This window comes from Pseudorca crassidens, chromosome 5, assembly GCF_039906515.1.
Source record: "Pseudorca crassidens isolate mPseCra1 chromosome 5, mPseCra1.hap1, whole genome shotgun sequence".
In the NCBI taxonomy this organism is placed as follows: Eukaryota; Metazoa; Chordata; class Mammalia; order Artiodactyla; family Delphinidae; genus Pseudorca; species Pseudorca crassidens.
The window spans coordinates 148,790,381-148,815,063 of NC_090300.1; the positions used below are offsets into that span (position 1 = coordinate 148,790,381).

The 24,683-nt window shown below is 49.8% G+C and overlaps 1 long non-coding RNA gene across 1 annotated transcript; it reads left to right on the forward strand.

Annotated features, from left to right (window-relative positions):
* Positions 1–22,570: 22,570 nt before the first annotated feature.
* On the forward strand, positions 22,571–24,089 carry LOC137224608 (uncharacterized). The gene is made up of 3 exons (XR_010943402.1): positions 22,571–22,614; positions 23,066–23,235; positions 23,491–24,089. It is a non-coding gene; the product is annotated as an uncharacterized lncRNA (long non-coding RNA).
* The last annotated feature ends 594 nt before the right edge of the window (positions 24,090–24,683 follow it).

Genomic DNA, 24,683 nt, shown 5'->3' on the forward strand with positions numbered 1-24,683 from the left:
GACACCGTGGAGGGAGCAGAAACAAGCCATTCCTGTTGTACTCTGTCTGAATTCCTGACCTACAGAATCTGGGACTGATAATCTTGTATTATCAATAGTGCATTTCATCATGATTTGCTAATCAGCAATAGAAAACTACAACAAAAATTGAAAAACCTTTCTATTTAAAGGTCCTCACTAGCTAGTGGGAAGCAGCCACATAGCACAGGAGATCAACTCAATGCTTTGTGACCACCTAGAGGTGTGGGATAAGGAGGGTGGGAGGGAGACGCAGGAGGGACAAGATATGGGGACATATGTATATGTGTAACTGATTCACTTTGTTATACAGCAGAAACTAACACACCATTGTAAAGCAATTATACTCCAATAAAGATGTTAAAAAATAAAATAAAATAAAGGTCCTCACTAAAAGAAAGATTAAAGGATATACTTCAACCAAAAATAAAATTAATTTGAAGAAATGGCATGGGTTATAAAAAAAAAGTAGTTAACTTGTGGCATCTATAATAAATTACTGTTTGAAAAGTTTAGTCTTTTAAAAAGGTAAAACTAAATAGACAATAATAAGAAGATAGGGCAGAGTTCAATGAATAGTTAAAGCACACTAAGGTTTCCTGTTCTGGAAAAGGATAGAAATACTGAGTAACTTTAGAGTTTCTTAGAAATTTTCTAATGTATAATGTATGATAAAAATTTAAGATAACCTCTAACAATATAGAAATATTAATCTTAGCTTCCAAACTAGCAGAGAAAGAGAGAAATATATATATATATAGATAGATAGATAGATAGATAGATAGATATACATATATATACACACACACATATATATATATATATATATATATCCATCAGAAGTCAGGAAAGAAAGAAAAAAGCAGAGGAAAAAAATCCTAGTAAATAGAAAATCCAAAATAAAATGGTAGAAAAAAATTGTTACATATGTCAGTAATTACTGTAACTGTAAGTGGATTAAACTCATATTTTAAAGGATAAACATCAATAGATTGTATGAAAATAAAATAAAATCATATTCAATTAATGCTGCTTACATGAGACACACCTAAAATAAACCACACTGATAGACTAAAGATAAAGAAAAATATAGACTAAGTAAACACTAAGTAAACAAAACAGCATTTTAAACACTGTTTTTAAGGATGAGCAGCCCTGCCCTCTCTGGCTCCTAGGTAACCACAGTGCGTAACCTGGGGCTTATCATTTGCAAGCAGGTAGGATGAGAGCGTCTTGCGGCCTCTGGAAAATGCGCCCTCTGCGGTGGGCAGTTTCGTCTTGCTCCTGACTACAATGGAGATGTCCTAGTTTCACTACTACGTTCAATATTAACTATGAATGTTTGATAAATACGCTCCTCGGGTTAAGAACATTTCCCTCTATTCCTACTTGCTGATAATTTATGTTTTGAATTAAATCAAATTTTATCAAATGCTGTTACTGCACCTATTATCATGATTGCGTGGATTTTCTCTCTATTCGTGTTGCGCTATCAGTTAGTATGTTTTCTAACGCTGAACAGGATCATTACCTCTTCTTTAAAGGATCAGTGCCTTTTGGAATCAGAGCAGAGCACACGAAGGCTTGATTTTGTTTACAATGTTTTATTTCTTAAAGAAAGCAAATATGACAAAATGCCAACTTACATTAAACCTAAGTGGCAGCTCCATGGGTGTTGGTAACATTGTTTCTGTATCTTTTTGTTTGACATATTACACCATTTTTAAACTACAAAGAATGAACAGCAGTTTGGACTTTACAGAAAACCAGATCATTTCAAAGAAAAGCTCAAGAAAATTTCCTAGGGTACAGAAGACAATATGAATTGAAAAAATATGAGAGAAAACTTAAGATGTATTGAGAACAAATCTGAAACATCATATGTAAAGATCCTAACCTCACACCATATGTAAAAATAAACACTCATAGATTGTTGGACACAGAGACTGTTTTTATCTGATAGAGAAATAAACAAAAATAGAAACTCAAGAACAGGGAAGACACACTATAAAGAAACAGTGGTGAGAAGTAAAAACTTAGTGAGAGGTGAGTTGGGTTTAATTAATTGCTGTTTACCTGGTTATAAAATTTAATTCAAGTAATTTTTTAAAAGAAGTTATATATTTAAACTTTGTTTATTATAGTTACTAGTTCAAGATTTTACGTATAAAATCTCAAGTCATTTCAACAAAACGAGGAGTTATGGAGTATAAAATTACACTAGATTTCTTTTCTCTCACACCTGAGTTCAAAATCACTTTTGCACACTTGTGCATCACTTTCTGTGCCCCTTCAATATTTGTTAGGCATTTTCCCACCACCTGTTGGAATTTGCTCATGGGGTTGCACCTGGTTCATACTGAGAAAAGCAACAGTTGCTCGTGTTCCCATCCTTGTGTTCTAAGGGCTGAGCACCTTCGTGCTGGTGGCCAGGGCTCTCTCCCTTTCACTTCTCCATCTAGTGAGTCCTACAAATTGCCTGGGTGCCAATTTTCTACAGACTCCAGAGTGGGACCACTAGAGAGATCAGATTCAACTATGGACAGAGTCCACGGAGGAAGACGACCCCAGGAAAGGGAGCTTATTCAAGTGCAGGAGGAGAAATCCCGCCTCCTCAGCGGGCACATAGGTGGGGCAGCTCTGTGGGAAAGGAAGGCAGGCTGGACACCCAGGAGGGAAGTGACCGACAGCCCGAGGCTCTCAGTGGCCAGAGCTCCCATCCGAGGTCTGAGGGTCTCCAGAGAAAGGAGGACCAGGGTAGGGGGTGCGAGAAGATCCATCCTTGTCCCCAAAGGCCTCAATCTAGAAGGAACATGGTCCACTCCCTTTAGCAGTGAGCTCCTGGGCCCTGCACTCTCTCTAGCTCCTGCCTGGAACTATTTCCAAATACCTGACCCGGCGGGCAGACCTGATGGCCAAGGTCTCCTGGCATGTGCCTTCAATGTCCCCTGCCACACCCCTCCACCACCTCTCACCTGCCACGTCCCATCCCTCGGCTGAATCGCTGCCCCAGAGAGTAAAGGAGTCTGGGGGATGTAGTCCTGGCCAGGACGGCAGAAACCTTCCTCTCCAGAGCATGGAGGGCTTTGCTCAGCCCAGCAGAACTGTCCCACACCCGCCCGCTCCTCCCCTCAGAGCTTCTGCCCAAAGAGAAGGGTGGCCCCCTCTCTTCCACCAGAAAGCGTGGATCCAGCCTCTGCCCAGGGAGATGTGGACACTTCAGCCTCTGCGCTTTAGCCCAGCGGGGTCCTGGCTTGGGTGGGGGAGAGGGTGGGACTGGGAGCCTGGAGTCTGGGAAACCTGCGCTGCGTCCATCACCTGAGCAGAGAAGAGAACGGGGCCCATGTGCACCCGAGGGGCGAGCCCCGGGCAGAATCCCAGCCCCCTACTCTGAGCGTTGGTGTGGCCGGCTCTGCTCTCTCCTCGTGGAAAAGCTGTGGCCGTGGTCGGTGGTCACCCCCGGCCCTGTGAGCCAGTCCACAGGCCCCTGTGAGGACGGGGCCGGCGTCCCACTGGCCAGACACCACTTCCTGGTGAGAAGGGGTGGCCACCTGCCTGCTCTCCCTCAGGGCTCCCAAAGGGAGGGGGTCCTGCTCTGTGGGGAGTTGTCTGTCCAGCGGAGAAGCACCTGGAGAAGCAAGGCCAGTTCGGGGCTCCTGCTGCAGGAACATGGTTCCTTTCCGGAAGGAGAAGGACCATACCACGTGCAGGAACCAATGGCCAAGAGGAGCAGTGCTGGCCCTGGGCCTGGTCGTCACGGTGGACACAGAGCCCAGAGCCCAGACCCCGGTCCCCACCACTCACCCCACCCCCTGCTCCACCAAAGCCGGCTGTTAATTGCAAGTGACACTACCGCGGCGTGTCACAACGAAAGCGGGTGCCTGCCGGCGGGGTGGGTGGCAGGGACAGCAGGACTGCCGGTGCCTGCACTTCAGAAAAGCCACCCCGTGCCTGTGCCAGGACCAGCTGGCCCACTCCCGCAAGTGCCCAGCAGGAACGTCAAGTCTCCATTCGACTGAGCCCGCTTAGGACGGAGTAGCAGACGGAGGCAGATTCACAGGAAATCTATAGGGTGATGGACACAGAGCAGTGAGACTGCGTCTCTCAGATGCCGTGTGGACAGAAGAAGCCAGATTCTATCCATAGAAAGTTCAAGGCCAGACAACACCACAGGTCTGCTAGAAATCAGGACTGTGGCCGCCCTGGGGAGGGGGCAGCTGGAGGGGCCCGATGCTTTGCTCTCCATCGGGATGCAATGCACCAGGCACCCATCCCAGGAGCCGGCTGCCACGTACAGTCGATGAGTGCACTTTTCCCTGCGTGCCGCACTTCAGTGAACCGCGTGAAAGCTGCGGCTGGCACCAGGCCGACACGATGCTCTCCTCGGTGACAGCGGCAGGTGTGCTGGCCCTCCTGAGAGCCTGCTCGCTGCCAGGTGCCATGGTTCTCAGGGTTTTCTCAGCTGAGGCAGCCCCACGTCCACCTGAGGAGGTCACCACTATCCTAACCCCTGTTTCAGAGGGAGGAAACTGAGGCTCGTGGAGGCTGAGCTGCAGCCCCACACGACCCCTCCAAGCCCTCTGTCCGCTGCTGCACTGAAGCCGGCGGGGATCACACAGGGGCAGGCAGGGGCTGCGGTGAGAAGACAGCCCGCAGGCCTCAAGCGGAAGCAGCTGCCGGCCCAGCGCGACACCGCACATTCCAACCCCCAGGACAAAACCAGGCGGGAAGGCGCACAAAACCACAGGCCAATCGCACCCTTGCTCCTCCTCCTGTACCTGCTTCATCCACATGGAGGCCCCGGTCACCCGCCGCACTCTGGGGTATCCGGGGTCTGAATCAGTCAGCGGGGCTAGGAACCAAATATCCACAAAATACCAGAAGCTGGAAACAGAGGTTTCATTTCTATGTCTTATTTGCTCGCTGCATATCTGGTGACCCGGCCCGAGTCAGGCTCACTCAAGCCCACCAGGGCATCTCATGTTTCCCACTGCAGACGGAAAGACCCAATAACTCCAAAGGTCTTCTGCTAACCTTGCAATGTCGTCCCAGCTCCAGGTTTCAGAGGACACCTGGTGACAGCACCAAGGTCACCCAGGGGCTGGACAGGGGAGGGGCTCGCCCACCTGCTGTCAGAGCGGCTGCACCTGCCTCCGTCTGCCCATCGGAGTCCGGAGGTGACCCTGGTCTGGGCACTTGGGCCCACGTAGGGCATCCCATGGCGTGGAAGGAGGAGGATATGCCCAGTGGCCTGCCCGCACCCCTGCTGGGAAATGGACCCCGCAGGGCTGAGGTCTGGGTCCATGTGCCTGTCACTCCCCTGTCGCCTGCCCACTCCCACACACCATCGAGACAAGGTCGGGGCTTGGTCTCCACTCCGGAAGCCTGGGCCTCTCGTGTTGCATCAGGAGCAAGGGCTGCTGTGAATCACCCCTTCCCTGTAACATGTCACTTGACTCTAAACAAACACGCTGAGGAGAACACATCTGCAGGAGGATTTCTTCTGAATCAGAAGAAAGGAAATGGGCCTTTGAGTGGGGAGAGTGCCAAGCCCCGCCTGGGGTGCACGAGGGGACGTGCAGGAGAAGGGGTGAGGGAGGCAGCACCTCGGCCAGCTGCCTTCTCAGCACACGGCCGCCCTCCAGGGTCCCAGGCCCTCCCTCACCCACCGGAGACCCACGGCAGGGGGGATGGCGGGGGACTCACAGCAGGAGCCAGGCCCACCCCACTCCCACGCCTCCCCCGCCGGATTCCTAACCATCACTCTAACCCTAACCGCCACCAGATTCCAGCTGGAGCATCGTGCGCGGGGCCTCGCAGCCTCGGGTGGGCAGGGACTCGTCCAGGTGGAGTGACCTCCTGACTTCCAGGAAGCCGCCCCAGTCAGCCTTGGAGGTGCAGACGAAATCACCCCAGCATGGGCTCCCGGCAGGTCACCCCACAGCTCAGGCCCCAGCTGATGGGCTCAGATCCAGGGTTTGCTGGGAACCACCGGCCTTTAGCAGAGGGTGGGGACCTCTTTCCATTATTCCCTGGAGTAAAGCGCCCTCCCCGTGGGCCCCTGATTTAAGGAGCCTGCACGTACGCTGCCCGTCCAGGTAACGGGCTCCCATGCTGTCACAGTGGGGTGAGGACGCCCTTCCAGGGAGAGTCGTGATTTCCCCAAAACCACACAGCTCTTAGGTGCCCTGGGAAGGCCTCAAGTTTGCAGAGCCCAGGGCAGCTCAGAGGAGAGGCCAGGAGGCTGGACAGGGTCGGGGACAGTGTGGGCCACCCTTGGTGACGACAGATGGAGAGGAGCAGACACCCAGGCCCGCTAGCCAGGCGTCTCCAGGACTTGATGACAGCGAAAGGGGTCATCTGACTTGGCGGCCACGGGAGGAGCAGTAACGACGCAGAGCAGAGGGGTGAGAGCCTCCGAGTGCCGGTCTGAGCCGTCCACAGCCTGACAGCAGCTCGGGGGTGGGGCATGGTGGCACCGAGCGGCAGGCACACGGCAGGTGAGCTCACCTGGCTAGGTGGTCCTACCCTCACCCCTCACTGAGATGTCCACCAGGGACAGGGGTAGGGGCCCTGGATGACAGGGGTAGGGGCCCTGGATGACAGGGTGGCCGTGGACATCAGGGGAGCAGACCGGGCAGTTGGACCCAATGCTTTCCGAGTCCAAACCCGGAATTCTTCTGTCACAGCAGCCATGATCTTCAGGCACCTCCAAGGACTGTAGGGTCACCAACAGGCCAACAACATACATATGTTTATTGTATTGTGTGACCGGGCGAAGGTTCCATGGCTCATCATGGACCCAGATGACCCACACGGGGACCCACCTGGCCGTGCTCTCACTGGGACCCCGAGTCCAAGCAGGGCTCCCTGCAGGCGCATCGCCCCCTTCCCCTCCGTGTCTCTGCCTCAGGGGTTCTCTCTGTCTCACTGGCACACATGTGAACACACGTGCACACGCACAGACGCCACGTGCACGGCCACAAACAGATGAGCAGCCTGCCAAGACCCTCCCGCCCCTACCTTGGACATGCCCCACCTCCCCACTGAGCTGAGAATGAAGTGCACGGCGGGGCTGGCGAGTCCACCTGGGGCTGACCCAGACCCCTCGGAGGAGGCAGCTCTCTACGTGGGGTAGAAGGTGGGAGCCACAGGCCAGCTGCTGCTCTGGAAGCCTGTAAATATTTAGATTCTCCGTCTCCTTCTGGTGGATTGTGATTTTTTTCAAAGCCCTTCTCCTGCATGTGAACATAGAGACAGCACAGTTGGGCCATGTCCCATGAATAATATTTCTTTTTCTGTTTTGATAACATTTTAATCCTCCCGACTAGTGAAAAATGAAGACATGACGCACTTTGCCCGCATGCTAGAGCACTCTGGAAGGCAGATGGGCATCCCGCCCGCAGCGCAGGGGCTGAGCCCCGGGTCCTCCGTACATCCTGAAACCCACCCATACCTGCTCTGGGGTCGGGGCCACCCTTCCCCTCCTGGCTGGTACCCCCAGGGGCTGTGAGCTCGGCGCGCCCTGTGGTCCGCCTCTCTCTCAGTGGCCCCCACTTCCCTCGCATGTCTGTCCTGCCCTCTGCAGACTGAAGCCAGTCGGGCTACGAAGGCCGGAAGGGCTGCCTCCTTCAAGCTGTGGTCCTTGTCCTTACACCACAGGGACACTCACTTGATTTTTTTATTTTTTTAAACAGCAATGTATATTTACTGAAATGAAAGGGGTTTGTATTATATTGATACATGGGAAAAAAGCAAGTTACAAACAGGTACCTGCAGAGGATCCTGCTCTTAAAAACAACGTATGGGGGCTTCCCTGGTGGCGCAGTGGTTGACAGTCCACCTGCCGATGCAGGGAACACGGGTTCGTGCCCCGGCGCGGTAGGATCCCACATGCCGGGGGGCGGCTGGGCCCGTGAGCCGTGGCCGCTGAGCCTGCGCGTCCGGAGCCTGTGCTCCGCAACGGGAGAGACCACAACAGTGAGAGGCCCGCGTACCGCAAAAAAAAAAAAAAAGTATGGGTGTGCAAATGTATGCATGTGTGGAAAATATTGTGGAAGATTATATACAAAAATATTACAAGTGGATAGGATGGGCTGCTGGGTGGGCTTACGGGGGATTTATAATTTATTTATAATTTATTTTTTTATACTTTTCATAGGCTCACGTTTCTCGGGGGACCTGTGCAACTTCTTTTTCTCTTTTCTCTCTTTTTTTCTTTAAACCAGGAGTACAACTAAAATTTTTTGCGATATAATTCACATACCATAAAGCTCACCATTTTAAAGTGTAAACTTCAGTGGGTTTTGGTATATTCACAGAGAGGTGCACCACCACCATCATCTAATTCCTGAATATTTTCATCCAGAATGAAACCCTCTACTCGCCAGCAGTCTCTCCCATTCCCCACCCTCACAGGGCCTGGCAACTCTTAATCTACTTTCTATCTATGTGGATTTTCCTATCCTGGGCATTTCATGTACATGGAACCATACAACATGTGGCTTCACGTGACTGGAGTCATTCACTTAGTACAATGCTTTCATGGCTCATCCATGCTTTAGCGTAAGTCAGTACTTCATCCCGTTTTATGGCTGAATTACGTCACTGTGTGGATGGACCACCTTTTGTTTATCCAGTCACCAGCTGATGGACGTACAGATTATTTCCATTTTTTGGCTATTATGAGTAATGCCGCTGTAAGCATTGGAGTACAAGTTTTTGCGTGTCCGTTGTTTTCAATTCTCTTGGGTGTATCCGAGGGGTAGAATTGCTGGGTTATATGGTAACTCTATGTTTAACTTTTTGAAGAACTGGAAAACTGTTTTCCAAAGTGGCTGCACCATTTAACATCCTCACGAGCAGTGGATGAGCTTGCAATCGCTCTGCATCCCCCCAGCACTTAATAATACCCGTGTCTTTTACGCTAGCCTTCGTGAGTGTGAAATGGTATCTCTTTGACGTTTTGATTTGCATTTCCCTAATGACTAATGATACTGAGTATTTTCTCACGTACTATTAGCCGTTTCTATGTCTTCTTTGGATAAATGTCTATTCAAGTTCTTTGTCCACTTTTTTTTCTTAAAATTTATTTGATTGAACTGGGTCTTAGTTGCAGCAGGCGGGCTTCTTAGTTGCAGCTTGCGAACTCTTATGCAAAGTCTTAGTTGTGACATGCATGTGGAATCTAGTTCCCTGACCAGGGATGGAACCCGGGCCCCCTGTGTTGGGAGCTTGGAGTATTAACCACTGCACCACCAGGGAAGTCCCCTTTGTCCACTTTTTTTTTTTTTACAATTTTATTTTTTTTAATTTATCTGTTTTATTTTTGGCTGCATTGGGTCTTCATTGCTGCACGCAGACTTTCTCTAGTTGCGGCGAGCGGGGGCTACTCTTCATTGCGATGCGTAGGTTTCTCAGTGCAGTGGCTTCTCTTGTTGTGGCACACAGGCTCTAGAGCACAGGCTCAGTAGTTGGGCACACGGGCTTAGTCTCTCCTCAGCATGTGGGATCTTCCCGGACCAGGGCTCGAAACTGTGTCCCCTGCAGTAGCAGGCGGATTCTTAACCACTGCGCCACCAGGGAAGCCCCGCTTTGTCCACTTTTTAATCGGTCTTTTCATTGTTGAGTTTTAAGTGTTCTTTATACATTCTGGTTATGAGTCCCTTATCAGATATATGATTTGAATTTCCATAGGAATTTTAGGATCATCCTGTCAATTTCTGCAACAACAACAACAAAAAAGCCAGGTGGGATTTTAATATGGATTTTGATGAATCTGTAGATCAGTTTGGGGAGTATTGTCCTCTTAACAATATTATGTCTTTCAATTCATGTACATGGGGTGTCTTTCCACTTACTTGCATCTTCTTTAACTTCTTTCAAGAATATTTTGTAAATTTTGGCATATAAGCCATTCACTTCCTTTGGTAAATTTATTTCTAAGTATTTTATTCTTTTTCATGCTATTGTAAATGGAATTGTTTTCTTAACTTCATTTCAAATTGTTCATTACTAGTGTATGGCGTATACAGTTGATTTTTTATATTAATCTTGTATCTTGTCACCTTGCTAACTCTCTTATTAATTCTAATAGCTTTTCCCGTGTTCTTCAGAATTTTCTATAAACAAAATCATGCTATAAGAGAAATTTTGCTTCTTCCATATACTGTCCACAGATATTAACTTTAAATATAATGATATAGGCAGTTCGAAAGTAAAAGGATAGATAAAGATATATCATGCAAACATTAATCAAGAGAGACTATATTAATATCAGATAGAGTAGACTTCAGACCAAAGAAAATAACCAACAGAGAGGGACGTTACATACGATAAAAGGATCCGTGTATCAAGAAGACATCACAAACCTAAATGTGTATGTAGCAAACCACAGAGCTGCAAAATATAAATATATAAGGCAAAAGAAAGCTGAAAGAGAAACAGACAAATCCACAATTGTAGTTGATCACTCCAGCACCCCTGTATTAGTTTCTTATTGTTGCTATAACAAAATACCAAAAACTTAAAAGAACATAAATCTATTATTATCTTAGAGTTTGGGAGGTCAGAAGTCTTAAATGGATCTCCCTAAAATCAAGGGGTCAGCAGATGAGGTACAGCTATACAACGGGGTACCACTGAACAATACAAAGGAATGAACAACTGGCACCCACCAAAACTGTTATGCTGAGCGATGGAATCCAGATACCAGAGCTTATACTTTATACGCAGTTCTGGGCTGGGCAAAATTAACATACGGCAATAGAAATCACAACAGGGGTTACTTGGAGGTGAAGCTAAGGTATTGAGAAGAGGGGCTGCTTCTGGGGGTAGGGGGGCCCCTAATCTGGGAGGTGGTATGTGGGCTACAATAGGGAACGTCTACAGAGCTGTACACTCAGGGTTTGCACTTTTTCCTAAATTAGATCTTGATTTAAAAATAGGCACAAACGCCCACAAAATTTCATTCCTCTGGAGTCAGTAACTCTTCTTAGGAATATTTACTAAATTAGTCTGAAATGTAAATATTTACTCAAATTCTGGAGGCAGTGTAAATGTCCAACAGCACAGAAAACCTCTCAGCACAAGGAAGCGTTCCCTGTGTGGGAGCATCCAGGATCCCAGCGTGCGGATGGGGGCGACCTTCACAGAGGTGAGGGCCCCGCTCGTGGCACTGACCACACGGCCTATGCTTTGTAAATGGTGGGGACCCAGCCGTGTGAGGATCCCAGCAGTGACACAGGGGTGAATGGCTCATGCCAAGGGCAGAACGGCAGTGGGGACTTGGCCGGCACGGCCAGGTTCAGGTGGCCTGGTAATGGCTCTGCCCCCAGGCTGGGTGAGGCCAGGCTCCATGGTGGCAGAGGTGGGTTTGGGAAAACCTCTCAGAGGAAGGAAGGAAGCCTGCTGCTTGGACACAGACCAGAGGATGCTGGCCTGAGGGGCTAGGCCGAGAGGAAGCTGGAGCAGAAGATTTGACAGCAACTCGGCGGTGCTGTCCCCAAGGTTCCAAAGTGGCTGGAGGGCTAGTCCTCTGTGGACCCAGCAAGGGGACACACTTGGCCTAGACTCGGGCCTGCTGGAAACTACACTGGGCCTGGAGACAATAGGTCCTGGAGTGAGGACGTAGAGGGAAGGACAGGGTCCAGACCGCCCAGAGGACAGACAGGAGAACTGGACGTCGGAGGGACTCACCGAGGCTGGTCACCCTAGACCCAGAATTCTAGCAGGGGGGTGGCGGTGGGGAACGATGCCCCAAAGGAACCAGAGAGGACGGAGAAGTGAGCCCACTGGACTTCTGTCCCGAGGACAGTGGCGGTGGGCGTCCTGGGAAGTCCTCTGCTTGGAACTGCTGGCATCAGGCGGGCTGAGCTGGGGACCCCGGGTCCGGCCCACCACCAGCCCTCCTTCTGTGGAGCTGCAGAAGCCCATCAGCTGATTCAGGGGCAGGCGGGGCAGTTTCCTCGGTTCTGCAGGCCGCCCTTCGGTTCTGGTCTCTGGGCAGGCTCGGGGAAGGCCTGGGGCCTTTAAAGGATGGAGCTCAGATAACCAGATTCTGAAATCACTCCTCCAGTTTTCCACACCACACCCCACTCCGGGCACTGTCCCATGGAGCGTTCAACTTCTGCGGAAAGCTGAGGTTAGGGAGGACAGACTCTTGGCTTGGACGTGGCCCCAGATGGCTTCCATCACGCCCCCTGACAGCTCTGGGAAGTCCCCCCTTCTCGGCCTGTGGCTTCTTGAAGGAAAGAGGCCAAAGCAGTTCAGCTCTGGGACCGTGGGTTTTCTGAGGATTTCGGCAGTTTGCCGGGGAGAAAAGGAAGCTGACCACAGAGAGGGCCACGAGGGCCGATGGGGGCAGAAAGAAACCGAAGCCTCAGAAGGGACGAAGAGTAGAGAACAAGGGAAAGAGCTCAGACAGAAGGGGGCTGCGCGGGGCGCAAACCCCAGGACAGACAGAAAGCCCTGGGGCTGCCTGGGGCGCTGGACCCCGCAGTCCAGAGGGGGATAGGCATCTCTCAGATAATCCCCAATCCAAGAGCCACAAGCCCTGAGGGGAGGCAGTGGGCCCAGGGCTGGGTGGGACGACGAGGGCTCCTTACAGCGACAGGCTGGGCCCTTCCACAGGGAAAGGGCTGAGGGGAGCCCACTGCCCGGGCACCGCAGCCCAGACAGCGGCCCTGATTCCAGGCAGAGGTGCCCTCTGTCCACGGGAGATGGACAGGGTCCTCCCGCTGGTTGAGCAAATCCCAGACGCCTCCTTCTTCTGGGCCAGGAAAGGGAGCGGGGGCTGGACCTGCCCTGGGCCCAATAATGGGTTTTGGGGTTCTCCCATGGGGCCTGGAGAGGTGACCAACTTCCCACAAACAGAACAACTAAAACACCCAGAAAAGCCACAGCTGGGAGATGTCCTTGGGTTACGAAATTAACTCCCGCTGTCAGTGTGCAATAATATTTTCTCTGCAAAGACTCTTTTTCACCCATTCACTCCTTCAACAACTTCCGGGTGAGTGTTGTCGCCACTCACTGTCAGCTGGGCTGAAAACAAGGCCAAACTCGTAGCCAGACGGGAGGAGCCAGGACTCAAGGCCAGGGTGGCCTGACTTCAAATGGCTGCAAAGATAACTTGCCCAGGATGTGATGTATGGATCAAAGATACATTGCTGAAAGCAAAATAAAGTGAGAGTACAGCTCAGGACCGTTGTTTAAGCGCACACAGCAGGCAGAGGTGTGACTAGGGTCTGTTCGCGGGCCTTGCAGGCTGACGCGGACACTGCTTACCGCTCCTGCCCATCAGGCCGCCCAGCAGCGCGGCCCACAGACTGCGGCCCATGGGCTGCAGCCAGCACAGGCCACCTGTGGCGGAGGGGGCTCGGGCAGGACTGAGTCTTGTCCCAAAACGTGCCGTTCATACCCCAAGAGGAGACGGCAGCCGGGTGCTCAGAAAAGAGTAGTTGAAAAAAACCAGATGAGTGAGGGAGGCTGAGGCTGGTGGCCAGTGTGGCCTGGGACAGCCTCGGGGCCTCCAGGGATCTCAGCGCCCGGCCCCAGGACTCCTAGCTCCCCCTGCTCGGAAGCTGGTGGTGGGCCCAGGAGCTGGCCCGACTGGGCACATGCCAGGGGCCTCCGAGAGGCACTGGGACGTCAGCACGAAGCCATGTCCCTCAGATTTGAAACACGTGTAGGCAGCGGCAGCCAACCCATGTGTCACGAGGAAGTGAGCGGCCCAGAGCAGCCAGGGGCCCAGTGAGTCAGCGGGCACAGGAGGCCCCGAGGTCCTGTCCCTGTGGAGACAGCAGCAGGCGTGAGGCCCCTCGGCCCAAATCTCCTTGTGTCCCCCGAGGCATACGGCCCACCACGATGGTCTCTCCACGCCCCACCCGCACCCAGCGGCGCATCAGAGCCCACGTGGAGGCTGATACGTGTTCAGGAATTTTGCAGTTGCCAAACACACCCACTACCAAAAACTAAATTATATAAGCTTACAATTCCATAAGTTGTATTAAAGCTAAGGCAGTGGATACTCAAAGCTCCTCATCACGGCTCTGTTTCCCAGGCCTCGTGCTCTGGAAGGGCTTCACTTCTGTGTGTGTGCTGTGTGGCAGCCCTGCCCCCAGGCCGCCCCATCAGGGCATCTCGGCCCACACTCAGCCGCAGTGCCCCCTCCACATTGTAGCTCCACACCCCTCCACCCTCCCCTCCAGCCCCACCTCCCAGGGAACCCCATGCGCCACCGGGCCCTGAGCCTGGTACCCCCCCTGCACCCTGCTCAGGGGAGCACACGCCCTAGGTGGGCTGCCCAGCTGCCCCCTGGGCCTCCAGCTTCCTGACCATCTGTGCTGCAGCCAAGTCTCCTCTTGGGCATCTGCATCCACTCAGAGGTCCCAGCCCAGATTCTGGAGTCTCCCAGAGCAGCTCTGCCTTTAAAATCTTCCTCTCCAGCAGCCCCCACTCTTCCTCTGGCACCAATGCCAAGGAGTGCCCCACCCCCCCCTCCTGCTCAGTCTGTCCCCTCTGGTTCCAGCCTGTCCTCACCCAGCCAGGACACGTGCATTCATGTCCATGCAGAGTGACCAGCAAAGCCTCAGTTCCCCGAGTGCCAGGTGAGACAGGCTGGGCCTGGAGAGGAAGGCGGTCTGAGAGGGGATAGTAGCGGGAGCAGTGGCTCCAGGCCACCTCTTTAGAGGTCACTTGACTGCATCACATCTGTTTATTCTCTTCTCCGCCTGGACCATCTCTCCATTGGCTGCTGCTGCATGCTTCCCCCAGCTTGTGCCCACCCCAGCCAGGCCCTCAACAGGCATGTTAATGCCCTGCACGTTTGGAGGCATCCTTGGAAAGTTGGCCAACAGATGCCCATTGACTTCATCTGTTTAAAGTTCCCTCCTCCCACATCAGTGATAAGAAAAAGGGTCATTCCAAACTCAAGCCCTTTAGGCCACCATGGGTGGTCCCAGTGACCAGAGAATCATGTGTAGAGAGGCCAACGGCAGGCCCCCAACAGGAGCTATGGCACACATCCAGGCCCTGGAACTTCTATTGTCTCCATCTGCTTGGCCAACCTGACCAAGACATACCTTGGAAAACACCAGTATAATAATCATCTCAGTGGGGCTCCAGCAGCTCCTTTTTGCAGAACCTTAAATTCCATCACATGTAGCTCTGTAGACAGGTCTGGCTGAGGAGTTTCTGCCCGCATCACAGGCAGAGCCTGACCCTCCCTCTTATCCTTCTCTCCTTCTTAGGTTTACAAAGCTAAGTGCTCCAAACAAGAAAAAGCCAGATAAATTCACACTCAGATCCTCACAATCAAACTTCTGAAAACTAAAGACAGAAAAATATCTTCATTGCAGAGATAAATGACACATTGCCTATCAAAGAACAGTAATTTGAATGACTGAAGATTTCTCTCCAGAGACCATGGAGGCCAGAAGGAAGTGGTACATTTTCCAAACACTGAAAGAAAAGAAAGTTAACTCAGAATTCTGTACACAGCAATTCTGTACACACCTCAGGAATGAAGGTGAAATAAAGACATTCTTAGATAAAGGGAAACTAAGATAATTTGCTACCACCAAATATACCCTAAAAGAATAACTAAAAGAAGTTCTTTGCACATAAGGGAAACCTAGGAAGGAAGAGCAAAAAATATGGTACGTATCTGGGAAACTCTTCTTCTCCACTTGAGTTCTTTAAAATATGTTTGATGATTAAAAGCAAATTTTATAATATTGTGTCATGCAGTTTTCAGCCTATGTAGATATATTATATAAGACAACTACAACATAAAGGATGGAGAGCACAGCAACATACGTGGTGGTAGGATTTCTACAAGACACTTGAAATGGTAAAATATTTATTCTAAGTAGACTGTAAAAGTTTAAGTATGCATATTGTAATTGCCAGGAAACTACCAAAAAATGTAAAAAGATACATAATCAACAATGCAATAGATAAATTAAAGTAGAATACCAAAGAATGTTCAAATGACCAAAACAAAGGCAAGAACAAGGAAACAGAAGAATTTTTAGAAGGGGGAGGGGGGACAAAAAGCAAATAATAAAGTGGTGGGCCTGAATCCAAACAGATCAACAGTTACTTTCAATGTAAGTAGTCTAAATTAAAAGACAGGGATTAGAGCAGAGTAAGTCAGAAAGAGAAAAACAAATACCATATGCTAACACATATATATGGAATCTAAAAAAAAAAAAAACGTTCTGAAGAACCTAGGGGCAGGACAGGAATAAAGACACAGATGTAGAGAATGGACTTGAGGATGCGGGGAGGGGGAAGAGTAAGCTGGGACGAAGTGAGAGAGTGGCATGGACATATATACACTACCAAATGTAAAATAGATAGCTAGTGGGAAGCAGCCGCATAGCACAGGGAGATCAGGTCGGTGCTTTGTGACCACCTAGAGGGGTGGGATAGGGAGGGTGGGAGGGAGAGGCAAGAGGGAGGAGCTATGGGGATATATGTATATGTATAGCTGATTCACTTTGTTATTCAGCAGAAACAAGCACACTATTGTAAAGCAATTATACTCCAATAAAGATGTTTAAAAAATAAATAAAATAAATAAAAAGATTAGTTCCGAAACCAAAAAATATTTTAAAATTAAAAAATAAATAATAGTATATATACACTATATATATGAAATAAATATATAAGCATGTAAAATAAAATATAAATATATTAAAAATATATATGTATATATAAAAATAAAAGACAGGGATTTTCAGGATGAATTTTTAAAAATCACCCACCAATATACTATCTACAAGAAACTCATTTCAAATATAATATTGGTAGGTTAGTGTTTAAAGGATGGAAAAAGGTATACCATGCAAGCACAAATTTTAAAATGGGGTGCCTATATTGATAACAAATAGCGCGGACTTCAGAGAAAAAAATTCATAAATTAACTTCAGAAAAAAATATCATAGATAAAAAGGGAAGTTGATGATAAAAATGTCAATTCACCAAGAAGATACAACAATCCTAAATGTATATGCACCTAATAACACAGCTTCAAAATACATGAAGCAAAATTCATGAAGACAGAAGTAGAAGGAGAAATAGACAAATCCAGAATTAGAGTTGGAGATTTCAACACTTCTCTCTGAAAACAAATAGGCTAGAAAATCAGCAAGGATAAAGAACTGAATATCAGTGTCAACCAGTGGGATCTAACTGATTTTATTAAATACTTCACCCAACCAGAGCAGAACACAAGTATTTTTCAAGTGCACAGGAAACATTTACCAAAATAAATGATACCTAGAGTCATTAAAAATCTTTAACAAAGCTAAGAGAATTGAATCACACAAAGTATGTTCTCTAATAATAATGGAGCCAAACTAGATATCAATAACAGAAAGATAAGAAATATCTCTAAATGATTAAAAAGTAAATAACACACTTCTAAATAATCTAAGTAAAAAGATAAAGCCTCAAGGGAAATTAAATATTATATTTAACTGAATGAAAATATAACATATTAAAATCTGTGGTATGCAGCTAAAGCAGCTCTTAGAAGGAAATTTATGGCACTAAATGTTTATATTAGAAAAGAAGAGGGCTTCCCTGGTGGCGCAGTGGTTGAGAGTCCGCCTGCCGATGCAGGGGACGTGGGTTCGTGCCCCGGTCCGGGAGGATCCCACATGCCGCGGAGCGGCTGGGCCCGTGAGCCGTGGCCGCTGAGCCTGCGCGTCCGGAGCCTGTGCTCCGCAACGGGAGAGGCCACAACAGTGAGAGGCCCGCGTACCGCAAAAAAAAAAAAAAAGAAAAGAAGAAAGATCTCAAATCAATAATCCAAGCTTTCACTTCAAGAACCTATTTTAAAGGAGCAAAATATGTTCAAATCAAGTAGAAGAAAGGAAAAAATAAAGAAAAAGAATCAATGAAATTTAAAACAAGGTACTATGGAGAAAATCAATGGAAACAAAAGCCAGTTCTTTGAAGTAATTGAGTTCAATAAAACTTTGGCAAAACTGAATACCAAAAAAAAAAGGAGAGCAGACATGAATTACCAATATCAGAAATAAAAGAAGACATATCAAAATTTCAGACCTTGTAGATGTTAAAAGGAAACTTGGCAAATACTACAAACAACTCTGAACACATAAAATCAATAACTTAGATGAAAGGAATCAATTCCTCAAAAACTACAAACTACCAAAACTTACCCAAGATGAAACAGATGATCTAAATAGTTCTAAAACTCTTAAAGAAATTGAATTTGTAGTTAAAACCATTCCAAAAAAGAACTATCCAGGGCCAGGTGGTTTAACTGGTATATTCTACCAAACAATTAAAGAAGAAATAACGTCAATTCTACGTAATCTCTTCCTGAAAATAGGAGAAAACACTTCAAATAATTTCATGAGACTAGCATCAGCATCGTGATGTCAAAACTAGATAATGAAATCACAAAAAATAGAAAACAACGTATCAATGTTTTCCATGAACAAAGATGCAAAAATGATCAACACAGGGTTAGCAAAGAAAATACAACAATATATCAAAAGAATAATAAGTTATGACCGAGCGGGGTTTATTCCAGAAACGCAAATGTCCTTCAGTGGGTGAATGGATAAACTGTGACATATCCATAAAAAGGAATACCGTTCAGCAACAAAAAGGAACAAACTACCGATACATGCAGCAACTTGAATGGCTCACAAGTGTATTACACTGAGGGAGGAAAGTCAACCTCAAAAGATTAAATGCTGTATGGTTCCATTTACGTAATATTCTTAAAATAGCAAACTTCTAGCTAAAGACCACAATCGTGGTTGCCAGGGGTTGGGACTTGGGAGAGAATGTGACTATAATGGGACAGTATGGGAGGGTTTCTTCGGGGTTATGAAAAAGTTCTACGCCCTGACTGTGGTCATGGTTACACAAATCTATAAATTCATGGACTCGATACTGAGAGAGAGGGGGAGGAAACTGGTGAAATTCAAACAAGTTGCTTAATTAACAGTTTGGTACCAATGTTAGTTTTCTGGTTTTGATATGCTTTGATTTGATAATGTTATATAAGATAATATCACTGGGGAAGCTGGGTAAAGGTACTAGGGAACTCTGTACTGTATCTGCAACTTTTCTGTGAATCTAAAATTATTTCAAAATAAAAAATTTTTTTTACAGGGAGGCAAATGGTTAGAACAGACACTTCACAAAAGAAGATACACAAATGGCCGGTGAGTCTGTGAAACAGGACTCAACTTCATCAGCCCCAGGGAAATGCAGATTGAAACTGCAATTAAGTGGCACTTTACATCCACAGCAACAACTAAAATGACAAAGACTGATGAGCACGTGTTTGGTGGGAGCATAAACTGTGCAATCGGCACTTGTAGTCAGTCACTTGTCATTTAACCCGGCCATTCCATTCGACATATTTACCCATGAGAAATGCAGAGACACATCCTGACAAAGCCTTGAGCAACTTTTCATAAAAAGTGGAAACAGCAGGTTGACAGACTGGAAACGTCCATGAACAGGTGGATGGATGAACAAACTGTGGTGTATCCACAGATTAAATACTCACCAGTTAAATGTGGGTGCACCTCAGAAACATGCGGAAGCCGGAAGAGCACACGTTGTCTTATTCTATGGAGACGGAATTAACATGGAAAACTAATCTATAATTACAAAAGGCCAGTCAGTAATTATATGGGGTGGGGCACTTTATTGCAAAAGGATATGAGGAATCCTTTTGGGGTGATGGGCTTGTCCTCTGTCTTGATTGTGCTAATAGTTACACAGTTATATAAATTTGTCAAAGTGCATCAAACTGTACACTTAAAATGGGTGCATCCTATTGTATGTATACGTATGCATACAATACATACTATATCTCAATGCATTTGATGTTTAAAAGCCCCTCCTACGTTTCTCAATGCCCCCATGGGGTAATAAACCGCACCGAGAACCATTGCTCTCCAGTGACTATCATTATGGACCGCTTGGGACTCGCTTATGACTTTGCAACTTGCGCGAGTCTCTCCAGAGCGCGACGGTCGGCGAGCCGTCGCTGCAGCAGAGACTTGCCGTCCACCTGCCATCCGCCACCCCTCCTTCCTCGTAACTGGCCCCCATGGTATTCCCTTGTCCACCTTCTGCGCACGGCTCAGCTCCAGGGTCAGCCCCAGAGCAGGGAGGACAGTTAGGTCCTCGTCACCAGGCTCTGCTCAGGCAGGAGCACGTGACCCACACATGGCAAGGAATCTGCTGGGGCTTCTGGAAGGGCACCCTGCTCCAAGGAGACATCCCCAGGAAGAGCCGGGGCGCCCAGGGCCTCTGCCCCGGCTCCGCTGGCTGGCAGCCCGCGGAAGTGCCTCTCCAAGCCTCCTTGAGTGACTTCCTTTGCCAAAAATGGGAAGGAGTCTTGCATAACCAGACATCTGTACGAATCAAAATCCAGAGGAGATGCAGGCAAGTGCCGCGGGACAGCTAGAGGAGCTGCGCAGAGCAAAGGAGATCCGCACGGGAGCCAGCCCTGCCCCCGCGACTCGGGCCTCACGTGTTCTGGGGCTGTTTATCTGGGGAGAAAGTATGAACCCTGGGATTCGAACCGCAATTTCACAGTTTATTACAGGTTTTAAGAGTCTTTTCCAAGAACATTTCATCAGATCTGTTCTGTGCACAATCATCTATTGCTTCCTCCCAGTGGGGAGCGAATTTATTTATTTTTTCACTCTTCCTATAGATCTGTTATTCATTAGGTGTGCTACTCTTATTTTTAAGTATGTAGATTTTTTTCAACCAGAAAAACATTTAATTCAAGATTCGTACTGGGAGACTCCCTATTCCTGAGGAGGAAATGTTAGTTTTGCTTGGCAAACGGCAGCTTTTCATGGGCGACACGGATGGTCATATTATTTTTTAAAAAGCAGGTGATGGCAAAGGGCCCAAATCGGTCCCAGAATCAGGAGGTCGGGGACAGGCCAACAAAATGAACCCCTTCCTTCCTCTGGGTAGGACATGTCCCCACAGAATGAGGCCACCCGTGACCCAGGCTCTCAGGACCTGGTGACCAACCAGGGACCTCGCGTCCTTCAAGGTTAACCCATCAACGTCCACTCAGTGGGTGACCTGGAAAAGAGGGCATAGGGCCCGGCCCCCAGCTCAGAATGAAGGGGCAATGCTCTCAGAGTGGACAGAAAAGCGGGTGCCAGGGTCACCATGCCCGGCAGGCTCTATGAACACACTGGCAGGACAGAGCTCTCTGCCCACTTGCTCCAGGAAACAGGGCAGGCTCCCTCAGTCAGGAACAGCGGCCTTGCCCTGGGCCACCTGGAGCATCTTTTCCCAGGGGCTGCACAGGTCACGTGGAGGTCCAGCCCCTGCCACAACACCACCCCACAGCCCGGCCCCCCAGGCTGGCAAGGGGACCGTGTAGGACACGGATCAAGCTCCAACTCAGAGGGCTGGAGAGGGTCCCTCTCGTCAGCCTTCCCATCAGACACCCCCAGGCTTGGAAACCAGGTGGCCCAGGGTGGGGGCTGTTCAGCAAAAGAGAAGAGTGACAACACCTCTGCCGTGGGCTGCAGGCGGGGAGCTGAGGGAGGGACAAAGCAGGTGACAGGCAGGGGGGCGGCCAGGCCAAAGCTGGCCTGGTCCCAGAAGGCGGCAGGGAGCCTCCCCCCGGGGTCCAAAGGAGGGACAGATGGGCCTCAGCTGTGCCTGAGGAGGCGGGACAGGGTCAGACGGGGAGAGGAGGGGTGTGGGGCCTCCATCGGTCTCCACCCGATTTTACACAGAACCCCCCTCCCAGCCATTCAACAGGTAGAACAAAGCCTCTGGCTGACGTTGGGGAGACCCTGGGCCCCTAAAGTGCTGCGAGCTCCCAAGGGTGGACAGGCCCTGTCCGCTGTGGAGGTGGCCTGGGGGACCCTGGGGCCAGGCGGAGCTCTGGACAGCTGTGCGCAGGAGCGCAGAGTCAGGAGGGGTCCCAGACGGCGCGGTTCTGAGTTTACTCCCAGCTTCGCCCTGACAGGCCGTCAGTGACCCCTAACGCAAGAGGCTCACCGAGGCCTGTGCATCCTTAACCCACGCAGATCCGCGGATGCACCTCGCCTGCAGCCCTCCCCCGGGGAAAGACAGCTGCAACGCCCTGGGCCCTGAGCCCCCTCCTCTAGTCCCTCCCCCGCCCCGAGGCGTGCTGCACGGGGCTGCCGGGGGTGCTCAAGGACCGCGGGAGGAAGCCGGCTGGGGTGCGCGGCCTGGAGCTTTCCGAGGCTGCGCTGGTGGCTGCGAGTGGGGCGAATCCCAGCGCAGAGGGACGGACGCAGGATGTGCAGGACAGGCGGCCGGGCTCCATCCCTGGCTGCACAGGGCGTCCCTGGGGACAGCCTAATGCAGTCCAGCCACTCCGTGAGTCACGCGGAGGCCCACATCTGGAACCCCTCAGGCCTGCCAGACTGGCTGGCACGCAGGCTTCCCGTGGAGAGCCAGCCGCCAGCCCCCGGACCGGATGGGGTGATCCTCCGGGCCCCGCCCACTGCCCCCTCCCTCTCCCTCTCCCTCTCCCTTTCTTATTTTTCTTCCCCTGAAAAATGGAGCTCAGCGGTCTGCCTTCTGGTGTGGGGTGCTACTGGGAGGGATGGGGGTCTGGGGACATGATGGGGAGGGTCCTGACTCACCTTCAAAACGTAGAGACAGCAGGAAGGTCAGGGGCTCAGGGCCCGCTGACCATGCCAGACAGCCCAACTGGTGCTCAGGCTGGCATGGGGGAGGGTCTCACAGGGAGCTGTGGGGACTCTAGACACGCCCCCGGGCTCAGGCAGAGTGGAGGCTGGTTACCTGTGTCCTACAGAGGGTGCTTGGGACCAGAGTCAAGGCCAGGGAACCAGCCTGAGGCTCCCCGAGGCTAGGTGAAAGGGGCCCTGGAGCTCCCAGCTAGGCAGCCTCATCCAGCAGAGCACATGGTGGAGGGTGAGGCAGCTGCTTACCCCACACCTATCCTGCCCTTCCTCCTCGGTGTTCGGGACAGCAGCCACTTGAAGATAACATGTGCCAGCCTCTCTTGCAGCTAGTGGCCCATGAGCTGTCAGTGGAAATATGGGAACATCACAGAGGTCACTGGGAGGAAATCGAATTTTCCAGTAAGAGCTCCCTCGGGTCCCTCCCTGACGTTTCTTGCTGCTGTCCTGGGATGCAGATGTGAGGGCAGCAGCTCCAGCAGTCATCATGAACCATGAGGTAACTGTTATATAGAGGGTGACAGAGCAGGGAGACAGGATCTGCGTCCTCCCTGATGGTGCTATAGAGGAGCCAAACTAAGTAAGAGAATAAACACCGTGTGGTCTGGTCACTGCCGGGGTCTGACCGTTAGGAAACACTCTGAGTCCAGCTCTGGGCTTGGCTGGGAGGTTCCATGGTGGGTGAATGAGGGTGTACGGCTGTGAGGTGGGGGTGTGATGTCCCACCTGCTCCTTACTTATCATGTCTCCACAGGGCTCCTTAAATGTCTGCTCCCCGCAGCAGTGAGTCCCGAAGCCAGCTGATCACAAGACTCACCGGGAGTCTCATAGGAATATCGATTCTCCAGCCCCACCGATGCTCCATCAGGTCCAACTTTCCCAGAGAATATTTCCTCCCCTCTGATGACCTAGCATGGTGGTTCTCAGTGTGGCCTGGGGGTCCTAGGGGCTCCCGAGATCCTTTCATGGGGTCTGTGAGGCCAAACCTGTTTTTTTTTTTTTTTTTAAAATAAATAAATATTTATTTATTTGGCTGTGCCAGGTCTTAGTTGCGGCATGCGGGATCTAATTTCCTGCCCAGGGATTGAAGCCGGGCCCCGTGTGTTGGGAGCGCAGAGTCTTAGCCACTGGACCACCAGGGAAGCCCCCAAACCTGTTTTGATAATGATGTTTCCCTTCCTCATTCTCCTTCTGTCACACATATATGTTCAGATCCCACACTGCAACAAACCATCAAGAAGTGGCCTTTTATTAGGTTTTGGTGTCAGGTCAAAGAGTGCCCACAAGTATCTGAAAAGATTCTCAGAATAGTTTTCCTCCAGCTCCATGCACGTATGAGGCCAGACTTCCGTCACAGATTTTGCCCAAAACAACCTATCAGGAGAGTTTGAAGACAGAAGCAGCTCTGAGAATCCAGCTTTCTTCTGGACGTTACAGTCTTGTACAAGAGAACCAGAGTGCCACTCCTCCCACAGGGTTTGGTTTTGTTTTTTTTTGAAAATATAGGTTTTTCATTTAAAGTGTGTTATTTATGTTAACATGCAAGGGGTTTATCCTTTTAAATTTGAAATGGATCAATAAATGGATTTTTTAAATTTCTGTTTTAATTTCTAATATAATAAATATTGGCGGACGTGAAGCTCTGTGCAATTCCCGCTTCTGTCCGAGTGGAAGAGGTTTGTGGTACCAGATGTGGCTGTGGCTGAAGTCGGGGGGGGTGGGAGCCAGAGTGGGGGCACCTGGATCCAGCACCCCTGCAGTCGGAAGTCACAGGACATGGGCCCCAGAGTGAGGGCTTCCAGCAGAAAACGCCGGCCCTTCTCTCCCAAAGAGCCGTGACATCCTGGGCCCAGCATCCCGACTCCTTCACCCTACCCCCGCCCCTTTCCTCCCAGCTCTATGGTTACTCCCTCTCTTCCGCCCCACAATCCTTAGGGAAAAATGTAG